General features: G+C 35.9%; 1 long non-coding RNA gene across 1 annotated transcript in view; it reads left to right on the forward strand.

The window, feature by feature from the left end:
* The window catches only part of LOC140150724 (uncharacterized), a 410,742-nt gene that overhangs the window by 182,148 nt on the left and 204,447 nt on the right, over positions 1 to 24,147 (forward strand). The window lies entirely within an intron of this gene.

Here is a 24,147-nt window from a genome sequence, read left to right on the forward strand (position 1 = left end):
TTTGTTGTTGCGAATGTTGCTAATATGTTACTCTCAGCGGATGTAAGAAAGAGCAAAATAAAAGAAACTGGACAGATAATGAGCTTGTTTATTATTTTCATTTATTTAATTCAGAGCAAAATATAAATCACTTAATTTTTGCCAGAAATTGCCGCACTATAGTTCAGAGACGCTCAGTCCGAGTTCAATGGTAATTAAAATATATGTACACAATTTAATTTAAAATGAAATGAGATTGGTCTCCTTGGACTCACACTTTATGCATAAACACAAGAAAAAAAAAGATTTATCTCAGAGGAATATAGACAGTGACCAAAAAATAAAACAATATCTAAACAACGCGCAAAAAATTGCCCGTGGTAAACCTCTTTCTTTTTTGGTCTAATATATAGCCCTACTTTATTTTGTAGCTTCTCCCCCAGCCAGATACGGCGCTTTCATGTAAAACTTGTTTATTGAGTTTTGTCGCCACATGCGACCAGAAACCCACAGGCAAAAAAGGAATTTGAATTGGAAAAAACATGCTTTAAAGTTTATAAATAAATTGTTATATGCATTTGAAGACATTACAGATTAGCAAGACAAAGTAGTTGATACTTTAAAACCAAAAACACGAGCTATTATAGTGATTAAATTGTTATTGGGGCAAGACTGCAATATTTTGGGCCAAAATAAAATCCAAGGAAACAATCTCTGTATCTGAGACTATTATACCTGAAGTATAATAGTCTCAGTCTGTATGTTGCATTTTCAGACACTAAAAAATAGTAACGAGTCATAAGGGACGCGCCATTAGACTTAAGGGGGGGGGGGGGAGTTAGGAAGTTGGGGTCGGGGCAAATTTTGTTTTTCGCCGCCTTTTTTTTTCGCGGCAAGTTTAAAAAAAATTTAACGCATTTATACACTAATTTTTTTTAGTGTTGGTGGGTAAAGTTTTTTTGCTTATGTAGTGGGTGATTTTTTTTTTCAAAAATTTCCTACCCTCCCCATCTGAGAATCTAATGGTACATCCCTAACTCGACACCCCAATCAGGCGGCGGATGACATGATCGAGCCGGCAACTCGTGAAACCGCCCGGCCGTATGGCATTTTCCATATACTCGGTTAGTTTTGTGGGGTTCATTATCGAACCCCAACGGTTTTAACTTGTATTTATATTATTTATCAACATATGCCTATTTGTTTGTGATATTTCAAGCGTTTTAAAATTTCAAAATAATCCCATTCAATTACACGGTTGACGATGAAAATTTACTGAATTTAGGGAATGCACGTCATACACCACCTTCGGTAAATTATCTTTATCTATATCTATAGGCCCTATTCGTGCTCTTAAAATAATAGCTGAAGTGGCTCCTGTCACCGGCCTCCTGTAAGAATATCCATTCCGCATTCATGGCCAGCGTTCCGGCGTTCCAGAAAAAAACCAAGTGTAGCTGTTACAGTGGGCAATTTACGTTCAATCTTTAGCGAACGCAACACCCAGACCCAGATCGCCAATAAGTAGACCTAGTACATACTACACAGAATGATAAAAGAAACGAAAACAGACAAGAATATTTGATTAAGAACGAATTTATATGTATTTTAGGTTGGTGGGCCAGATCAATCCACGTATATGGCGAACTGGATGTACAGTATAATTACTTTATCTGAGATACACTTATTTTACTCAGTTTATCAACTGAAAAACATACTTTTTCTCAGATAATCTTAGTTTATCAAGTGAAAATCATAGTTTTTTAGATAAACTAATAAGTTTATATCAGAAAAAGAAGTTTTATCTGACAGATGAACATGTTTTTTTCTTATCTGAAACGTTTTGTCTCATATAAACCCGGCATGATTGCTATCTTCGGTAGACAGTCATATCATTAAAAAATCATTAAACATGAAGAAAAAAATTAGAGGTATGAATCAAGGCCCTAAATGCTATCTACAAAAGATAGCAAGGAAACGAAAAAAACATTCAAAATAATAATGTTCCAAAATAACATTGCCTAATATGCGTTCTAGATGATGATGATTCAGAAGGCAAAATGGGAGGATTCAGTGCGCAAAATCCCGGGGCCGGTAAAACGGCATTAATTTGCCGCGCATCTACAAAAAAATCGGCATTAGGCCGAATGCAAAGCTATAAAGAAATGTTTAAATGAAGAAATTGACCAAAATTTAAAACGGCACTTATATAGCAGAGATTATTGGGAACATGAAGGAAAGAAAATAATAAACAAAACAATAAAGCAAAACAAAAAGAAAACAAAAACAAAACAAAACAAAAAAGCAAAACAATGATGATTCATTCAGTACGCAAAAAAACCCCTTTTTGTCTCATATAAACCCGGCATGATTGCTGTCTTCGGTGGACAGTCATCATTAAAAAAATCATTAAACATAAAGAAAAATTTAGAGGTATGAATCAAGGCCCTAATTTGCCGGTAAATAATTAGAAATCTCCAAAGAATAAACAATGCCAACACTAGGAAACGAACATTTTGTATTCAGCAAGATCCGGCATCAATGCTTAAACCATATAGATATTATTAAATCCACCAGTATTTACAACCAAGTAAATAAATATACTCCAAATAAGCAACAAAGCATTTATAACCCTGGTATAAAACACAGTAGAAAGGGAGGAAAGCATGAATGCAACCAATAGCCCACTATAAAACGCAGTAGAAAGTGGAGACAATCTACTGACGAGATTCTTCAGGTTTTGAAGAAACTCCACCACCCTCTATAAAAACGCAGTAGAAAGTGGAGACAATCTACTTACGAGATTCTTCAGGTTTTGAAGAAACTCCATACAAAGCTTTCAATAGCCCAATAAACCCATTCAATACCATAAAACGCAGGTGGAGACAATCTACTGACGAGATTCTTCAGGTTTTGAAGAAACTCCATACAAAGCAATCAATAGCCCAATAAAACCAACCAATATGCATAAAACGCAGTAGAAAGTGGAGACAATCTACTGACGAGATTCTTCAGGTTTTGAAGAAACTCCATCCAAAGCTTTCAATAGCCCAATAAAACCATTCAATACCATAAAACGCAGTAGAAAGTGGAGACAATCTACTGACGAGATTCTTCAGGTTTTGAAGAAACTCCATACAAAGCAATCAATAGCCCAATAAAACCAACCAATACCATAAAACGCAGTAGAAAGTGGAGACAATCTACTGACGAGATTCTTCAGGATTTGAAGAAACTCCACCACCCTCTATAAAAACGCAGTAGAAAGTGGAGACAATCTACTGACGAGATTCTTCAGGTTTTGAAGAAACTCCACCACCCTCTATAAAAACGCAGTAGAAAGTGGAGACAATCTACTGACGAGATTCTTCAGGTTTTGAAGAAACTCCATACAAAGCATTCATTCCCCTTCTATAAAACGCAGTAGAAAGTGGAGACAATCTACTAATGATATTCTTCAAGATTTGAAGAAATTCCATACAAAGCCTCTATTTTAAAGCATAAAGCAGCATAATTGGACATACCATTTTATTGGAGTATCTTTAACCATATTTAGTTAACTGATTCACCCTTCCAGCTTTTGGGAGGGTGGGTGGGATTTTTTGGTCCATCAAGATCGAAGGAACAATTGCAAGTGCACCACTAGGAGAACTATGGACATAACAAAGGAATGAAAAAATAAGACGGGAGACCTGAATGGCTGCACACCACTAAAGTGACAGCTGACTGGACAGAAAAACTGAGCTTGTTGCTATAACAACAAAACAACAACCCCTAAATTAAAACTGAATTGACCAGGCGACCAAAAAACTTTAAGTGTACTTGAGAATGCTCAAGTGGGAGGGAATAAGAGGATAAGCCTCTACACCTAGATGCACATGACAGCCTAATGTCCCCTGCTGCTGAGACAATCTAGTTTTTAAAAGATTTGCAACTTTAAAAAACGGAATTAGACTAGGGCGAGCCACTTTCAGAAATCCAAAAAATTTATTATTTCATGGAAAAGAAAATTATGATGTAATTAAATGGTATTAGCGTTACGCATATTTCATTTGGTTACCTATAAAGTGTAACTTCGTAATGTGATGTAACACAATTTAACTCAATTTTGGTAACGGCTGGGCAAGTGGAAATCAATAATACGAGGGTTGGTCAATAATATCCCGCAACCATTATTTATCTCCGCTCATGCATGACTTAGATGACTGTTACTTACGATCAATAAAGTTTGTACCTTTGTCTTTAAAAACGCACAACAATTAGTATCAGAGTACCTTTAATTATGTAATCTCATTTGCATAAAGTCATTGCTATATGTACACTGAAAATTGTCAACATTGGCGAGAAATTTGAATTGGCTTTGAGGAACGTGTAATAAAAAGAAGCAGAAGTAAGGACCAAAGCAGTTTACAAGGCTTATATTTGGTATGAGGTAATCTGAGTATATTCAATTGATAATTGTGAAAGAAGAAATGTATCCGTCAACAGATGAGGAAAGGGACCGTCTTTGAACTTCACCAAAAATAGGCATATAACAACAAGCAAAAATGGTGTGAAAATCGCGAAAAAGAGCCCACACGGCAGAAGAAAGAATCCAAATTATCTCCAAAATGAAACAAAAACAAATATGATTATTGGTATGGTATTAGAGATCATAGTCAGGACAATAGAATTTGTTGCAACAAAAATAGAAATATGCGTATGCGTTGATGGTATGCATGATTGAAAGTACCAAAAATGTATGAAAAAAGTAAAAATTCATCAAAAACGCGCTAAAAATATGACTAATACAAGGTTTGCGGAACAGTAGCTGTGTGAGTAAATTGCTATACCGAGTCTTATGCTAAAATTAGACATACCTTTTGAAAATCAAATTTCTTATTCAATCCAGAGCCTCTCTATGGTGTGCTACTTTAATTACAAAAACAAGACCTTTTGAAATTAAGGGTTCATTAAGAAAGAAATGTTTATGGTTTCACCACTGGGACCTCCCTTTTTTATAATCAGTAGATACCCAATCAAACCAGGTAACATTGGTTAAATTTTGTCATCGATTAATCTTTCTATCTCTTATTATGTAAAGAACAATGGGTGATAATGCCTACTCAAAATTGGAGATATTCAACACGATTTCTTTTCTTTAATAAAAATGGTATATGTCTAAAAAGAGTCCAGCATCATGCCTATGTTATCGGTCTATAAAGCTGCAAAAACCGTGCCAGATTCTATAATTTTATTCTCGAGATATTTGGAATTATGTAACAATACCTCAATTTGGCGCGAGATTTTCTTGACTACTTTTCACCATAAATCAGGCAGTGCCCATACGCTATTGTGTTTATGCTAATGTCATTACGTAATTAAGCATTCAGCATCGCTAATACATATTCGTTTTGAAAGACAAAAGTACAAACTTGAATTTAGCGTAAGTAACAGCCATCCAAGTCATGCATGAGCGGAGATACACCTTAGTTGCGGGAACTTATTGACCAGCCCTCGTACGTAAAAATAATATAGGCTATTATATAATTATTATAAAACTATAATTTTTTCTTATGCATACTGTGGTGGCTGTGTACTCTCAGACATGCATGTTGTAAAAGTGCAATAACTTTGTAATTATTCGCGCAAAACATATAAAAGTATACATTTTTATGAAGGCAAGACATCAATAAATCTTAATATAAATACAGATTTGGGGTAAAAACAACAATTTTGAAGAAAATCACAAAAAAGTGAGTTTTTGGCAATATTTGTTAGGTACATCATAACAAAAAAAACACTCTTTCCAAAATATTTTATTTTGTTTTAGCTCAATCTTGAGGCTCCATTCCAAAAACGGTTTTTTAATTTTTTGATATTGGCCTTATTTTTGAAAATGATGCCCAAAATCGGAAATAGACCAAAATATAAAAAATGAGAAAACCGTTTCTTGAGTCGATCATGCTTTTTACGATGATCATATTTGCTTACCTATAGATGCTGTATTTATTGAGTTATCGTGTACCTAAATCGTCATTTTACCGAGAAAATGAACATTGAAATAATGGCCGTTGAAGTTTAAAGTGGTCACATTTTGCACTTTCATCGAATCTCACAGGAGAATGCGACAGTTTTCGTTTTTGTAACTTATATTACGTAAACATCGGGTAAATCCACAGCCCCTTGAGAAGTTTGAGCGAAATCCATTCATAACTTTATATTTAATGATACGGCGAAAGAACTTGAAAAAACCCACATTTTATCAGCTAAAACGGAGCCATTTGACCACTAGGTTTTTGTGAAATCAGTGCTTCCGTGGTGTTTCCATAAGATGCGCCGCGCATGCAGATAAGCGTCGCGTATGCGTCGCGTATTTGTGCGTTAACAAATTGCGCGATACGCAACGCGATGAGTTGTTGCGCGCGTGTACCTTGCTGGTACAACAAAGATTTTCTTTCCTTTTCAATTTCAAACACGAGTGGAATAGTGAAATAAAATCCTTAAAATATTGCAGTTGGAGTTTACAAATCTGGATTTTCATTCCTTGTATTTATAAAAAACATAACAAGGTACAAACATATCATAAAAACTCAATTTTGAGAAAGAAACAATGGCTAGAGTACACAGCCGCGTTAAACAGGCACAGTACATGTAGGCCTATGAAAAAATATATAAAAGGGGTGATATCAAACGGCCTTTTTTATTTGTCTTATTAACTATTATTATATAACTTATTTATTATAAGGTAGTTTCTTATTTTACTGATTATTAATATAATGAAATTATTTCAATAGTATTTTAAGGTAAAATTCTGTAATTTGAAATATATATCACATGAAGTCAATTTTATTTTTTTAAATAAAATGGTTATTTTCACATCTGACTTACTTCGCGTGCAACTGACATGATAAAACGAGAATGATAAGTAGATCGAACCAAGTCCCAGCAAACACAAAAAACGTTAAAACGTTTTAAATATTTGGGTTTTGATTTAAGTAAATTAAATATCGGGTTATGAAAACGTTTTAATACGTTTTGTATGAAAACACACTACAATTATATTTCTAAATTATTGTTTTCAAAGTGTTATTGTAAACAATATGTTTTGCAAATAGTTTTTGCCAAATATTTTGTCAACACTGAAATAACATTATGTTAGAATGTTTGTAGTATAACGTTTCTGAGTGTTTTGTAAACGTTTTATACCCTTTATAACCTTTTAAATAACCCGACATTTAAACGTTTGCAACCTTTTTCCTTTGCGAATGATGTCAAAAATGTTTTGTGTTTACATACCCAAAATGAGATATTTGAGTAATATTAATATCATTCTAAACATGATAAATAACGGGATCCGCTAATATTTAAGTTAATAATTAAAGGCCTATTCAGTGATAGTCTGCACAAAATTAACATTGTTTATAAATTGCATAGGAGTGAAGAATAGGTCATTAAAGTTGTCATAGGTAGGCCTACAACTTTTGAAACAAGAGGGTTAATAAAACCGAAGAAAATCACCCCACTGTCATGTTGCAGGTGTTTGCGATATCACCTGCATACGCGGACAATTTAGCGCGTATGAGCTGCGACAAGTATTTTGCGAGTGATGCGCTATGATATCGGACTGGAATTTTGAACCAAAAAATATGCCATTTCTGCTCAAATTGCGAAAAAAGTAACTCCGTGACCCGAAATGCTATCTACAGAAGATAGCAAGGAAAGCAAAAAACATTCAAAATAATAATGTTCCAAAATAACATTGTCTATAACACGCGTTCTAGATGATGATGATTCAGAAGGCAAAATGGGAGGATTCAGTGCGCAAAATCCGGGCCGGTAAAACGGCATTAATTTGCCGCGCGCCTGGGAAAAAAATCGGCATTAGGCCGAATGCAAAGCTATAAAGAAATGTTAAAATGAAGAAGTTGACCAAAATTTAAAACGGCACTTACATAGCAGAGATAGAGATTATTGGGAACAAGAAGAAAAGAAAATAATAAACAAAACAAAAAAGCAAAACAAAAGAAAACAAAATCAAAACAAAACAAAACAAAAAAATTACTTTTTGTCTCATATAAACCCGGCATGATTGCTATCTTCGGTAGACAGTCATATCATTAACAAATCATTAAACATGAAGAAAAAAATTAGAGGTATGAATCATGGCCCTAAATGCTATCTACAAAAGATAGCAAGGAAAGCAAAAAACATTCAAAATAATAATGTTCCAAAATAACATTGCCTATAACACGCGTTCTAGATGATGATGATTCAGAAGGCAAAATGGGAGGATTCATGGGAAGAAAACAAAACAAAAAACAATGATGATTCATTCAGTACGCAAAAAAAATACTTTTTGTCTCATATAAACCCGGCATGATTGCTATCTTCGGTAAACAGTTATGTCATTAAAAAAAAATCATTAAACAAAAAGAAAAAAATTAGAGGTATGAATCAAGGCCCTAAATGCTATCTACAGAAGATAGCAAGGAAAGCAAAAAACATTCAAAATAATAATGTTCCAAAATAACATTGCCTAACACGCGTTCTAGATGATGATGATTCAGTGCGCAAAATCCTGGGGCCGGTAAAACGGCATTAATTTGCCGCGCGCCTAGAAAAAAAATCGGCATTAGGCCGAATGCAAAGCTATAAAGAAATGTTTAAATGAAGAAGTTGACCAAAATTTAAAACAGCACTTATATAGCAGAGATTATTGGGAACATGAAGAAAAGAAAATAATAAACAAAACAAAAAAGCAAAACAAAAAGAAAAGAAAAGAAAACAAAAGACAATGATGATTCATTCAGTACGCAAAAAATTGCTTTTTGTCTCATATAAACCCGGCATGATTGCTATCTTCGGTAAACAGTCATGTCATTAAAAAAATCATTAAACATAAAGAAAAAATTAGAGGTATGAATCAAGGCCCTAAATGCTATCTACAGAAGATAGCAAGGAAAGCAAAAAACATTCAAAATAATAATGTTCCAAAATAACATTGCCTATAACACGCGTTCTAGATGATGATGATTCAGAAGGCAAAATGGGAGGATTCAGTGCGCAAAATCCCAGGCCGGTAAAACGGCATTAATTTGCCGCGCGCCTGGGAAAAAAAATCGGCATTAGGCCGAATGCAAAGCTATAAAGAAATGTTAAAATGAAGAAGTTGACCAAAATTTAAAACGGCACTTACATAGCAGAGATTATTGGGAACATGAAGAAAAGAAAATAATAAACAAAACAAAAAAGCAAAAAAAAAAAAAAGTAAAGAAAACAAAAAACAATGATGATTCATTCAGTACGCAAAAAATTGCTTTTTGTCTCATATAAACCCGGCATGATTGCTATCTTCGGTAAACAGTCATGTCATTAAAAAAATCATTAAACAAAAAGAAAAATTTAGAGGTATGAATCAAGGCCCTAAATGCCATCTACAGAAGATAGCAAGGAAAGCAAAAAACATTCAAAATAATAATGTTCCAAAATAACATTGCCTAACACGCGTTCTAGATGATGATGATTCAGTGCGCAAAATCCTGGGGCCGGTAAAACGGCATTAATTTGCCGCGCGCCTAGAAAAAAATCGGCATTAGGCCGAATGCAAAGCTATAAAGAAATGTTTAAATGAAGAAGTTGACCAAAATTTAAAACGGCACTTATATAGCAGAGATTATTGGGAACATGAAGAAAAGAAAATAATAAACAAAACAAAAAAGCAAAACAAAAAGAAAAGAAAAGAAAACAAAAAACAATGATGATTCATTCAGTACGCAAAAAATTGCTTTTTGTCTCATATAAACCCGGCATGATTGCTATCTTCGGTAAACAGTCATGCCATTAAAAAAATCATTAAACATAAAGAAAAATTTAGAGGTATGAATCAAGGCCCTAAATGCTATCTACAGAAGATAGCAAGGAAAGCAAAAAACATTCAAAATAATAATGTTCCAAAATAACATTGCCTATATAACACGCGTTCTAGATGATGATGATTCAGAAGGCAAAATGGGAGGATTCAGTGCGCAAAATCCCGGGCCGGTATGTCTATGGGTAAAACGGCATTAATTTGCCGCGCGCCTAGAAAAAAAAATCGGCATTAGGCCGAATGCAAAGCTATAAAGAAATGTTTAAATGAAGAAGTTGACCAAAATTTAAACGGCACTTACATAGCAGAGATTATTGGGAACATGAAGGAAATAAAAAAATAAACAAAACAAAAAAGCAAAACAAAAAGAAAACAAAATCAAAACAAAACAAAACAAAACAAAAAAAAAATTTTGTCTCATATAAACCCGGTATGATTGCTATCTTCGGTAGACAGTCATATCATTAACAAATCATTAAACATGAAGAAAAAAATTAGAGGTATGAATCAAGGCCCTAAATGCTATCTACAAAAGATAGCAAGGAAACCAAAAAACATTCAAAATAATAATGTTCCAAAATAACATTGCCTAACACGCGTTCTAGATGATGATGATTCAGAAGGCAAAATGAGAGGATTCAGTGCGCAAAATCCCGGGGCCGGTAAAAGGGCATTAATTTGCCGCGCGCCTAGGAAAAAAATCGGCAGTAAAAGAATGCAAAGCTATAAAGAAATGTTAAAATGAAGAAGTTGACCAAAATTTAAAACGGCACTTACATAGCAGAGATTATTGGGAACATGAAAGAAAGAAAAAATTAAACAAAACAAAAAAAGCAAAACAAAAAGAAAACAAAATCAAAACAAAACAAAACAAAAAAATTACTTTTTGTCTCATATAAGCCCGGCATGATTGCTATCTTCGGTAGACAGTCATATCATTAACAAATCATTAAACATGAAGAAAACAATTAGAGGTATGAATCAAGGCCCTAAATGCTATCTACAAAAGATAGCAAGGAAACCAAAAAACATTCAAAATAATAATGTTCCAAAATAACATTGCCTAACACGCGTTCTAGATGATGATGATTCAGAAGGCAAAATGGGAGGATTCAGTGCGCAAAATCCGGGGCCGGTAAAAGGGCAGTAATTGCCACCCGCCTAGAAAAAAAATCGGCATTAGGCCGAAAAAAATACTTTTTGTCTCATATAAACCCGGCATGATTGCTATCTTCGGTAAACAGTCATGTCATTAAAAAAATCATTAAACATAAAGAAAAATTTAGAGGTATGAATCAAGGCCCTAAATGCTATCTACAGAAGATAGCAAGGAAAGCAAAAAACATTCAAAATAATAATGTTCCAAAATAACATTGCCTGTAACACGCGTTCTAGATGATGATGATTCAGTGCGCAAAATCCCGGGCCGGTAAAACGGCATTAATTTGCCGCGCGCCTAGAAAAAAAATCGGCATTAGGCCGAATGCAAAGCTATAAAGAAATGTTTAAATGAAGAAGTTGACCAAAATTTAAAACGGCACTTATATAGCAGAGATTATTGGGAACACGAAGGAAAGAAAATAATAAACAAAACAAAAAAGGAAAACAAAAACAAAACAAAACAAAACAAAAGACAATATTGATTCATTCAGTACGCAAAAAATTACTTTTTGTCTCATATAAACCCGGCATGATTGCTATCTTCGGTAGACAGTCATATCATTAAAAACATCATTAAACATAAAGAAAAATTTAGAGGCATGAATGAAGGCCCTAAATGTTATCTACAGAAGATAGCAAGCAAAGCAAAAAAAAATTCAAAATAATAATGTTCCAAAATAACATTGCCTAACACGCGTTCTAGATGATGATGATTCAGAAGGCAAAATGGGAGCATTCAGTGACAATTTCTTTTGCAGGAAAACAACTTGGTATGACAGACATGATCACAGTCCTTGAGTAGAACAGACAGCCTCAATCACGCGATAAATAAAAGCACTTTTATTTTACCTTTTTATCTTTATTTTACAAATTGCTTTCACCTTTGCCAGTTTTCTGCTTCATTAGCATAATTTATGTTTGTTCCAAAAATGCACACATTTTAATTAAAATTATTCTGATTTTTACAAATCACCTTTACCTTTTGATAATTCCAGGTTGTTAATCAACCTTACAACCAATACAGTCATGGCAGAAGCACTTGCAAACCAACAAGAATTGAGGCAGCAGCTTAATATTCCCAACATTAATATCCAGCCAGCTAGTAGTGGAGATGATGATAGCTCCTCAGATGATGAGAAAGCAAGACCTATAGAGAAAGGTGAAGCTGAAGGAGAGAGTGATGATACAGGGGATGATACCAGTACATGGGATAGTGATCCTGCTACACCATCACTGTTACGGGATCTCAGCTGATACCCTGGTTTGCCCCTGACAAAAAATGAAAGAGAAAATCAGGAGGGCAAAGGAAAAGAAAAGGGACAAGGAGCCAAAATTCTGCCCGATCATGGGCCAAAATGGTCCAAATACAAAATTTTTGCGCGGTACGCACGCACATTGTAAAGATAAAGCCCTTAGGGGTCCTACATCCTGATAATGGGCAAAAATAGTGTAAGATACCAAATTATTGCCTGCTACGCGCTACATCGTCCCAATAAAGCCTTTTTTGGAAGCTCGAAGACATACACAGTAACCAAAGTTCTTGATATCTGATCCAGAAATTGCACTTACTTTGTGTACGTTTCAGCAACACTGTTGCCTTTGTCAACACTTGATGATGAGTGATTCCTACTGGCAACCGACGCTAGATGTATCTCCAGCGTAGGTCTTGGTGTTGCCAGTTGATTTTCCATCTGGGGATTTTCTTGAACCCAGTTCTAGAAACTCATCAAAGATGTGTGAGAGTTGATACTGTCCGTCGTCTCTGTTCATGGTGGTGCCCTCCTCTTTCTAATTTCTATAGCCTCCTTTATCCAGCGTGTAAATCGTTCTTGTTCCGTGCCAATGATCTCAGCGTCCCCCATCCAATAACATGGTTCTTGTCGACTACGTGATCTGTTATTGCAGACTTGTTTACCGTTGTGAGAGACTCTTTTCTACCGGCTCTGGTGGTAACTGTACTGTTAACCTTCTCCACTTCTTTCCTGTGTTCGTCAAGTCGTGTACCAAATTTTCTTCCAGTTTCCCCTATGTAGGAACGGTCACAGTTCAAACAGGGGATCTTGTAGACTGCTTGGGTCAAGTTGTTTGGATCACGTTTATCCTTCGGGTGGACCAATTCTCTGCGGAGCGTGTTGTGTGGCTTCATCGCGGTAGAGACATTGTATTTCTTCATCACTCTTGACACCCTTTCTGTAACTCCTTTCACATACGGTAGAACGACCATACCACGGCTTCTGGTGCTGTCATCAGTCTTTTTAGCCGATTTCTTTGGCTTGACACTTTCCATCTGGTCTTTAACTTTTCCAAATGACCACTTAGGGTAACCGCATGTTTGCAACGCTTCCTGGATTTTCTTCTCCTCCTCAACCTTGTCCTCATCTTCCGTCACGATGGTGTTCTTCCTGTTGTATAACGTGCGAATCACCCCCAGTTTCTGATGTAATGGATGGTGCGACTGGTAGTTGAGGTATTGGTCGGTATGCGTAGGCTTGCGATATACCAACAACTTCACCGTTCCATCGTCTTTCTTCACAATTAAGGTGTCTAGAAAAGGAAGTTGACCTTGCGATTCTTGTTCAAAGGTAAATTTGATGGAGCCTGACTTGTCTACTTGGTTGATGTGGTCTGTGAGTTGCTGAACACTGTCTCTTTGGATAACTTCAAGAATGTCGTCGACATATCGGAGCCATAGCTTCGGTCTACAATCAAGCGGAGCAGTAGCGATGGCCTGTTGTTCCAAGGCTTCCATAAAAATGTTGGCCGCTATCGGGCTTACGGGACTGCCCATCGCCGTACCAAAGAGCTGACGATATATTTTGCCTTTGAACGTAAAGTAGGTGGTGGTCAATATGAACTCCAATAGATGCACGACATCCTCACTTGTTATTTTGAACCCTGTATCTCTGTTGTACTCTCTAAGCAAGCTTTCCTTCTCAAGTCTATTTTTCACAATCTCTAACACTTGGTCAATTGGCGTGTTGGTAAATAAACTAACCACATCATGTGAATTAAGAATATCTTCTTCCTCGATGACCACTTTAGCCAGATCTTCAGCTAACTGCTTGGAATTTTTCACATGATGTTGGGTATTACCGACTAAACCACCTAGTATATCCGCCAGCCATCTAGATGTGCTGTAACCAATCGTCGCCGTGTAATCTACAATTGGACGCAGAGGGGTCTCTCACACATCTTTGATGAGTTTCTAGAACTGGGTTCAAGAAAATCCCCAGATGGAAAATCAACTGGCAACACCAAGACCTACGCTGGAGATACATCTAGCGTCGGTTGCCAGTAGGAATCACTCATCATCAAGTGTTGACAAAGGCAACAGTGTTGCTGAAACGTACACAAAGTAAGTGCAATTTCTGGATCAGATATCAAGAACTTTGGTTACTGAGTTTACTCTACCGATCCTGATGAATTTATTCAACCATCGAAGACATACAGTCTCTATGTCTTGTATGATGCAACTTTATTTTTTTCGTCTGTGTGCCCCCAAAGTTTTATTTTGCCCCCCCACCCCCACCAAAAAACTAGTTACTCCCCTGCGTGATAACAATATAAATCACGCCTTCTTTGGGTCCGTTGATGAGTCTCCATAATGAGCCTAACCTTTGACTTTTAAGTTTTAACTACGAAAAAAAGGAAAAAAGGACTTGTATGCCTACTGTGACTTTTTAATTGATTTTCTGGTGCTCCTAATGCAAAGGAGGGATTTACATCAACCAACCAAACATGGCAGAAAAGCGACTAAACCACGATGTCTTTGTCTCTTGATTTATTGTAGTTTTATGCAGCGTTACATCACGCAATATTGTGTTAGAGTGGTTTTCTGAAATTGTGGAGGACTTCCGCCCGTACTGAATCGAGGCCAGTCACCGTGGGCGTCGTCAAGACTGTGAAAATGCAATATTTCATCTGGTCATCAGGGCGTAAAATATTAAGCTTTCCGAACGAACTTCGACTCGTCAGTTTCCGGAAGCCGATTGGCCGAAAGTTGAGGTGACGAGCTGTCGTACCTAATTGCCTACGGCTGTGTTTAGAGAACCAGAGATGATAATAGAACTTGGTTGTCATCTACAAGTTCAAGGAATAGATAAGAGTGTCACACACACATGCCAGCTGGTGGGTTGAATTTCAGGATACTAAAAACATTTTTTTCTATTTTTTTGATGGCCAGTAAATCTGAAAAATTAAAAAAATCAATACATTTTTGGAATTTGGTCTTTTTTCAGGTGCCCCAAACATTCCCAAATCACCCAAATCAATTGTCTATGATCTTGGCAATGCTCGTGACGTAAGCTCAGGGTTCGCAGTTACGTTATCCCACTCGGAAACATGTAACAAGGCTTGCTTCCTGTAGCTTTTGCCAAGCCTCTTGGCAAGTCTGCCTTTTGTATGCATTTTCGCAATAAAGCTTGAAATTAGAGGAATATTCAAGTTGCAAATAATAGAATTATTGTCAACACATAAATTTTGCGTAAATTTTGGACAAAATCAGTCGAAACTGGCTGGGTATTATTTTATTTCAGCACAGACATCAGTTGTGGAGTTACAGTCAAAAATGAGGGAAAACCAATATTTGATCAATAAATCAATAACTACTTGCCTTGAGTTGCTGAATTTTCAGTGCAGTAGTTGACAAAAATAGGTTTTTGTTTTAGAGTGCTTGCACCAAGTAAACAAGTAAAATGAACATTAAAATGAGATAATGTTTGATTACAGAAAAGGAAAGTTCTGTTGAAACGACATTAGCAAGAATGAGAGCTGGAGATGTGTTAACCAGACAGGATTGGCAAAATGGATCTGTCTTGCAGAAATCGGAAATCATCAGGATTTAGCCCAAGAACACCCAAGGTACGGATGAACATTAGATATGCAACACAAATAAATTGCCAAAGTTCGATTTAGAGGGTTTTACATGCACAAATGCATGTAACTTTGGCTCTGTGCATGTAGAATTTTGCCTGTGCATGCAAAATTTTGTGTTATTCAGCCCATTTTGAGGAAAAAAACAGAGTTGTGCATGTAAATTTTATTTTCTAAATCGAACCCTGTATAAAATTGCCCATCTTACTATAAATAGGGGAATGTTGTATGTATCTATGTATGCTATAAAGGCTCCGTCAGTTTCGATCCAAATGTTGCCAAATTCATACGGGAGATCGAGGAATATACGGGAACGTGTTTAAACTTTATTTGGTTGAAAACGGTCAAGAATTGGCCTCAAAATCAGTGAAAATGTGGTCCGTTGCTATCCAAGGTAAACAAAAACACCGGGCAAAAACAGGAGTCAGTTACTAAGCTAGGCCTGCGGGTCGCACGGGCAAATCTAATGCCAAGCCGCTCGCGTAGCGCAGCGATACCGCGCGGGTAACGCAGCACTACGCCATGGCACGCGTAAGCGACGAGAGTCACGTAATGAATGATATTACGGGTGAACGACCGTAGCGTAATAAATACGGGAAAGAGATGTGTGTTAAAAAGTACAAACAACATGAAGAGGTAGGCCTACTATAAATAAAAAAGAAAACAAAACGAGGACAAACAGGCTGTACGAGTATGTGGGTTATTAGTCACAAAATGAAACCGGGAATAAAATAGGCTAAAGAAGGAAAGAAAGAAGCTCTTCAGGAAATGTAAGGGGGAAAAAAGCTATAATAAAATCAGGAAGTTTAAATAAAAAAAGCTATTAAACTGAGGACAGAATTAAATAAATAACATGAAACGGGAAATCACAAGCTATGCAGCAAATAAAATAGAAGCTAAAATGGAAATGTAAGAAAGGACAGATTTAGAAAATAACAGGAAAGGGGTAGAATAAATAAAAAAACATGGTAACGGAAAATCGGAAGCTTAGCAGCAGATTTTTTTTTTAAATGGAACAAAATTGGCCCATGTAGAAAAAACTTAAAAGAAAGAAGTTAAAATGGAAACGTAGGCTTAAAGAGGGTCAGGTTCAGATAAATAAAAGTTACCTTTTCAATGATTCTACCTGTTCAGTAATTCCTCCTGTTTTAGTGAACGCTCCCATTTACTCATCTAGCGGGGACCCGCGCGTAGCGCGGGTGTCCCGCTAGTTCATATAATTCATAGTACTATCTGTGCTCAGGTATATAAGAAGCGCTCTAGCAACGAATTAATATCACGACAGAGAGTGCTACATCATCTATTATTTGTGTACATCCATATCAAAAGCGATGCACTTGTCGGTTGTTGCTACATGTGTCTCATTTCATATAATAGCTAGGAACAAATATCAGACTTATCTCAAGCAGAAATCACTTCAAATCATCCCAAAGTCACATGGTTAACTTAGTAATATTCTAATTCCCAAACCATGTGACTTTGGGATGATTTGAAGTGACCTCCACTTGAGATGAGTCTGGTATTTGTTCCTAGCTATTATGTGAAATGAGACACATGTAGCAGCCGACAAGTGCATCGTTTTGATATATGGATGTACACATTTATGATTAGTAATACACTTATTGACTGAGAATCCTGCATCAGAGATTTGGAACTGTGTGTTTTGTTTTGCAAAGCGCTAATTTCTTCATAGAGTACAGAGCAACTTGTCACACTGTAATGACATGTTATGTGTAAGCATGACCACAGAAATGTGAATAGTGGTTTCATTTTGCTACAAAATCTTGGTCATCATATTCATTATTTTGTCCTGTATATTTGTCATTATCAGAATTCAGGAAGAAATTGGTAACAAAATCATGCAGAAGCTTGAAGAACATCATGAAAGAAGATTGGATGAGCTGATGCTGGAAAAGAGAAAGGTATATCTAGATTGAATTGTCGTGTGGTATACTTTGTCAATTTTATAAAGACTGTTGGGAAGTTTACTCCCAGACAGGAGGTCAAGTGTGGGAGTCCTGTTTGGGAGTATTCCAGACTCCACTCCTTGCCCGAAATGGAACCCATTATAGATAACTAGTACGCAGCGGTATTATTGTGTAAAAAATTATTTTACTCAAATAGTCCAGTTCAGATGCGGTTTGTATATTTCAGCCTGTTAATTGAGTAAAAATATTAAATGAACAATGCAATAATACCACTCTTGAACGACTCATTCATACACACCCAAACATGAATGATCTAATGGTACACAGTGTAATTTACCCATTACCAACGTCAAAGTAATGCGCCATGTTGCCTTAGCTCCAAAGCTGCAGCACCCATATATTTATCCAATAGTGAAATATGTTGAAAAATCACTAATGAAGTTTCATGTTCAATTTTTTCAGGTTCAAATTATTGTTTAATTATTCAAATGCTTATATTTACACCATAATGTATTTGTGAATAAACATTGACTGTGTTGTATATTTTACACCCTGCTATGACTGGTACACTCAGTCAGCAGTATAGTGTTTCTGCATGCAGGTCGTATCAACATGATCAACAGAATCCATGCGTGCATAGCCGACCCCCATTCATGTACACCCCCACAGGCCCGGGACACAGGCACAGCGGCCATGCGAAAGATGGCTTTTTAATGTCACATAAAACAAAAGATCCGCCAAATTTGCAACGGATCCGCTTCACAACCCTCTGCGCATTCAACGCTATACGATATGTCAATGACAGATACTGAGATAGACATTGACATTCATACACACAAAAAATAAATATTTGCAATTATAACTCCTGTTTTTGAACGATTCTGAACTTTATCAAATCTCACCAGTCTTCCAAGATTTTCCTGAAAATGCCGGTATAAAATATTTTATAAAATCCCTTTCCCTTGACGATTTTGACGGGGTTTGAAACCACTTTCAGCATGGAAATCGCACATTCTCATCGTGTATTCAAGTCATTTTAGAAGCTATTCATTATGGGTAATAATTCATATAGTAAAGGTTACGATAAATCGGAAGCTGACAGTCTAACAAATTTATCAATGAAAATCCAGCGATGACGTCATTGGATCAACGATTTTCCGAATGCTGATTTGTTGCTTGCATCACTGTACAGACACGCACAGTACGGAATGATTTTTCCTATGGGTAAAATACACTGTGTGGTATGTGTAATTTGCAGGCCTTCAGATTCGTGGCTGGTTGGGAGAATCTGACTGGATTCTCGTAGTGTAGTTTTGCACGAATCCAGAGACTCAGACTTGAGTTTGTGACCCTGTGCGTTCGAAGCATGCACTGTGAGCGCCTTACAACAGCAGGGCAGCCATAATCAATCAATGCAGGCAGTGTGACAGCAGCTGTTTTGCCACGCGTGTAAATTACCATATTCCCGACGGCGAGATGGCGATACATGGATGTCATCTTTTTTTATTATTTGGCTCTGCCTCAGGCATAAACAATTTAGATCCAGTTTTAGATTTAGTTCTATTCGGTGGCTCTTCACAGATAATATTATCACCAAATTTATCTTTTTGGGTAAAACCAATGTGTTGTATTTTGTATTTTTCAGTTGGAGTCAGATTTAAGTCATTTGCCAACTTCAGGGAGGAGCAAGACAACAGCAGGTAAGAAAGATAAGGGGTGATAGAGTTGCGCAATCTAATGTTCAGATATCGGTAGGTCTATATTTTTAGAGAGTAGATTGGTATAGCTATAGGGGAGGGGGTAGTTAATTGGTAGATCACCAGCGCGGTCATCTTCGGAGTCTAATTTCACCCTTACGATGAGCAATCCTGGTGTAGTTCTCTCTTGAAAGATGGCAAAATTGGAAAAAAAAAATCACCTTGTTGCAGTCTAACTTACAAACAAACAAAATCAGCTTGTACTTAAGCCTATGAATAACAGGACTATTAAGCTACACTAGCAAGTGCCACACCGTTGCAACGGTCCACTCGGGGTGATGTAAGGCAGCAGGCAGGACTAGTGTATCTAGGAAAAGTTTTGTTGAGGAATAGTCGTTGGTAAAACATCAACACTGTCACCATTATGCAAATCAGTTGCTAAGTTAGGCTATGTTTTTCCTATGCAAAAAAATGTTTATAGAGGTTGTAATATGGGTGGTGGTGAAGAAATTCCAACCAAAAGGCCATAATTCTGTATAGGAAAAAAGACACAAGTTTCTCTATTTTTGAGAAACTATAGAAAGCTATCGTAGGACGTGTTTCGATTAATGGTGATCAAGACTTAGTTGATCTTTTTATTAATCTCATCAGCTACAATTTGCTCAGCTTTATTTTAAGATATCAATTTTCATGTAATCAAAACCACTCGTAATAAAACATGATTTCTGACACTAAATGTTAACATAGGCATACATAATGAATGCCATGAATAGACAATGTAATATGTATGTTCCATTTTGCTGAACCATGAAATGGTATCAGCCTATATGTTTGAATGTTACTAGCTTACTTACTAGCTTACTGAGTAACCATTTGGTCTGAAATGGACATATCTCTAAATGCCACGAAGGTATGACCCCATGAGTGGTGTCATATGAAAGAGGAAAACAAAAAGAATATAATAACAATATTTCCAAACGTCAGAGGTCATCCTGGGGTCACAGGGGTCAAAAGGTCATTTTAACGAAAATGCTCCGATTGAGCTTAAATTTAAATGCAATGATCCTTATGACATTCTAAACATGTTTAAAATATTTAAAACATTTATTTAAGGTTTTTAAGGGGTCATGAAGGGGTCAAAGGTCAAGATTTTCAAAATGCTCCAATTGAGCTGAAATTTAAATGTAATGATCCTTATGACATTGTAAACATTTAAAAAATATTTTAAAATTCTTTTAAGGTCATTAAGGGGTCATAAAGGGGTCAAAGGTCAAGTTTTTCGAAATGCTCCAATTGAGGTGAAATTTATATGCAATGATCCTTATGACATTCTAAACATTTTAAAAACATTTTAAGATTCATTTAAGGTCATTAAGGGTCAAAGGTCAAGTTTTCCAAAATGCTCGATTGAGCTGAAATTTAAGCATAACGATCCTTATGACATTCTAAACATGTTTAATATATTTTAAAATTCATTTAAGGTCATTAAGGGGCAATAAAGGGGTCAAATGTCAAGTTTTCAAAATGCTTCAATTGAGCTGAAATTTAAATGCAATGATGACAGTGGTATAGGCCAACCACAATATACTGCCAAAGCCACATGGTTCAGCTATGGTGCGGTTATCGCTCTAGTTAGAAACAAACTGTCACTAAAAATGGACCAAATTGCCAATGTCAAAATGTTATATAGCTATGCAGATTTATTTTTCTACTGTGCACAAATATTTCATTACTACTCTCTAAAACTATAGGCCTACCAATATCTGAACATAAGATTGTGCAACTCTATCACCCCCTCACCATAGTGATAGAAGAAATAATAACTCATAACAACCTCAGCATTTAAGTTTGAACTGCAAAATTGCACTTCAAGTCCCATTAGGTAAAAAAATGCAAGATGTTGAGGTATATATATTCCTGGGATTGTCTTTTGTAATTTGCAGGAGAGCATTAAATAGCTCTTCTGGAAGCTTCAAGGAGAGCTGTTTAGAGCATTTACAATAGAATGTAAGGATAAAATGGCCAACTAAGGAGAGCTAAGAATCACTCTCCTATATCAGATTTAAGGAGAGCAGTAAAGAGTGATTGCTTTCTCTCTCTCCTCAAAAGGCAGTTCCTGATATTCTGTCTATTGCCATGATCGACAGCTCCATCAAGACTTGCGCCTCTAAAATCATTTGGTAAAAGTGACTATCTCAGGAATGTTTTTTAGCCAAAAATGTAAATTGCCCATTTATCCTTGCCCATTAATACAAAAAATTATATTATCACTACATCGATTTTTAAATCCATGTGTGGCCAAAATAGTGGTTTTGGCAAAATTCAAGCTGTGCTAAACTTGATACATTGACTGACAGGTGTATTTTATGGAGAACTATACACACACAGAAGCAGTAAGTATGTCCAAGCCATGGTCGCAGAGGTCAAAGGTTTAGCAATTTTATTTGTGTAGCAAAAATGCTCACCAAATTTGTTGGGAGTGAATAATTATGAATGGTACAAAATTGCTACACATTCCAAAATTGTGTAGCAAATGATGAAAATTGTGTAGTATTTTGCTACTGCTGCTATGCACTTATTGCAGACACTGGAATAGACCAAGTGATTTGGACACATATTTGACCACGCAGTATAGTAGACACCAAGTTCAATATGCTGTGTCAAGTTAGTAACCTGGTACATGATTGGTGTGTTCAATCATAACGTGCCATGTGCAGAATTTGCTCATTGAACATCATGATGTTGCCAGTGTATGATTGGTTGTAATGTTCGCAATGTAATATCTTGCTGAAAAAATTTCTGAAGATTTCTGATCATCTTTTGAAAATGGCTATTGTTCTTTGTCCAGTGATCAAACTTTTGTGTCAAAATGTTGCTGGACTTTGTGTTACATATCCAAATCACAAGTTTGAAAATGAGATTTGATTTTGTTTTTCTAATAGGAAAAAGTTGAAGAGCTTGAGAAAGTGTCTAGAGAACTGGGCTCTGTACGGATGCTACTGAGGAAGTACAATGCACTGAAGACGTCATGATGATGATGTAGACATGCAGTCTAATGTGGTTTGTGTGTGTAAGAATGATTAGCAATAATCTGTACTTGAATATTTTCTGTGTAGCAAGACCAGTTCAGAGCTGAATGATTAATCAAGAATAATGTATTGTTACCAGCATTTGAATATTGTTTTAATCACAATTTTACAAAAAATGAAATTCCAAAAATGTTTGAATTGAAAGGGTTTGTTAAATAATGATAATAATCAAGTGAACTTTGACATCCGGGTAGTCTGCAGCTTTTGCCATTTTATATATCACTTTAGAGGCAGTAATTGTGCAATTCATGGTAAATTACCATCCTGTAAATTTTCAATCTAAGAATAGACAATCCATCTGTAAATTTGCAATTATTTATTTTTACCAGTGACAAAAAAGCAAAAACAAAAACCCGTCAGTTGGGGCAGGATTTTTTTCTTTTAGAAAGCTTGTAAAATCTGAAAAAAAAGTGCAATTTTTGCTAACATTTTTTCTGCAGTTCAGTGAATATCAATCCACTGCAGCTGTTTTTAATTGCATACCGCTAAAAAACAATCCCCAAAATGCAAAATTTGGATTGGTCAGGTCCGTAAAACTTTCTTGTTTTTTGTTGTTGTTGCCTGAGTAACAAATGAGAAAGACAGTGGGACCATTTTTGCATCATCAACAAACTGAGTTGGTAGCAATTATAACACTTTATATCTTTTAAAATGATGCCTTAATTAGAACGGGTAGTGCCCAGGGATGTAAGTTTTCAGGATTTTTACAGAATTCTTTTTTTTTTTTGTAGTCCAGATTTATGCAATTTCTTTTATTTTCAGCCCATTTTGGGGCTATTTAGCCCAAATTTTCAAGTGTTTTTCTCAATTTTCAGAGGTTTTTTCTTCAGGCTTACTTACATCCCTGTTAGCGCCTTATTTTTATTACTATGGTCTCATAATTTCGTATTCATATGTTGAATATAGTTGTGTTTTATGGTGCAAAAATAGTTTCATGAAATAGAATAATAATTTCAGGGATTTATTCTAAAGTGCAGATGGGGGCAATTCTGATACTTTAATCACTTTTAGGGGTTATGTAGGCTGACAGCCGTATTATCTGGATGTGGTATTGTGCTGCAAAGGAGCCTCGGATATGTTATAATAATTATGGAGTCATGTATCAAGCAAAATTTTTGCAATTTTGAAATAGGACCTTTGGTTCATGAGATATGAAAATACAAAATTAAACACACCTTGGCTTCATCTCAAATTCAATTTTAGCAAAAAAAATGACTCATTATTTTGCTTGATCATGTGACCTGTTTGTTGGATGTCTTCATGTTATCAAATTCAACTTTATTGGTTTTGTAGATTATTGATGTGTTGAAAGTCTGTGGAATTGGAGGTCAATGACCTCATTTGTAACCAGTAGACACAGACAAATATCACAGATTGAGCAACCATCAAACAGAAATGTTAAAAATACATTCCACTTTTATAGTACCGTATCATTCCAATAAGCGCCCAGGGCGCTTAAAAAAGTCATTTTGAGTGGGCGCTTATTTTTGACATGCTTTGTCTATTTTTTTCCTAACAGGCCTTTATTTATAGAGACAAATTTACGTACGTTATAAAAGAGTCCTGAGACG

This window comes from Amphiura filiformis, chromosome 1, assembly GCF_039555335.1.
Source record: "Amphiura filiformis chromosome 1, Afil_fr2py, whole genome shotgun sequence".
NCBI classification, from domain to species: Eukaryota; Metazoa; Echinodermata; class Ophiuroidea; order Amphilepidida; family Amphiuridae; genus Amphiura; species Amphiura filiformis.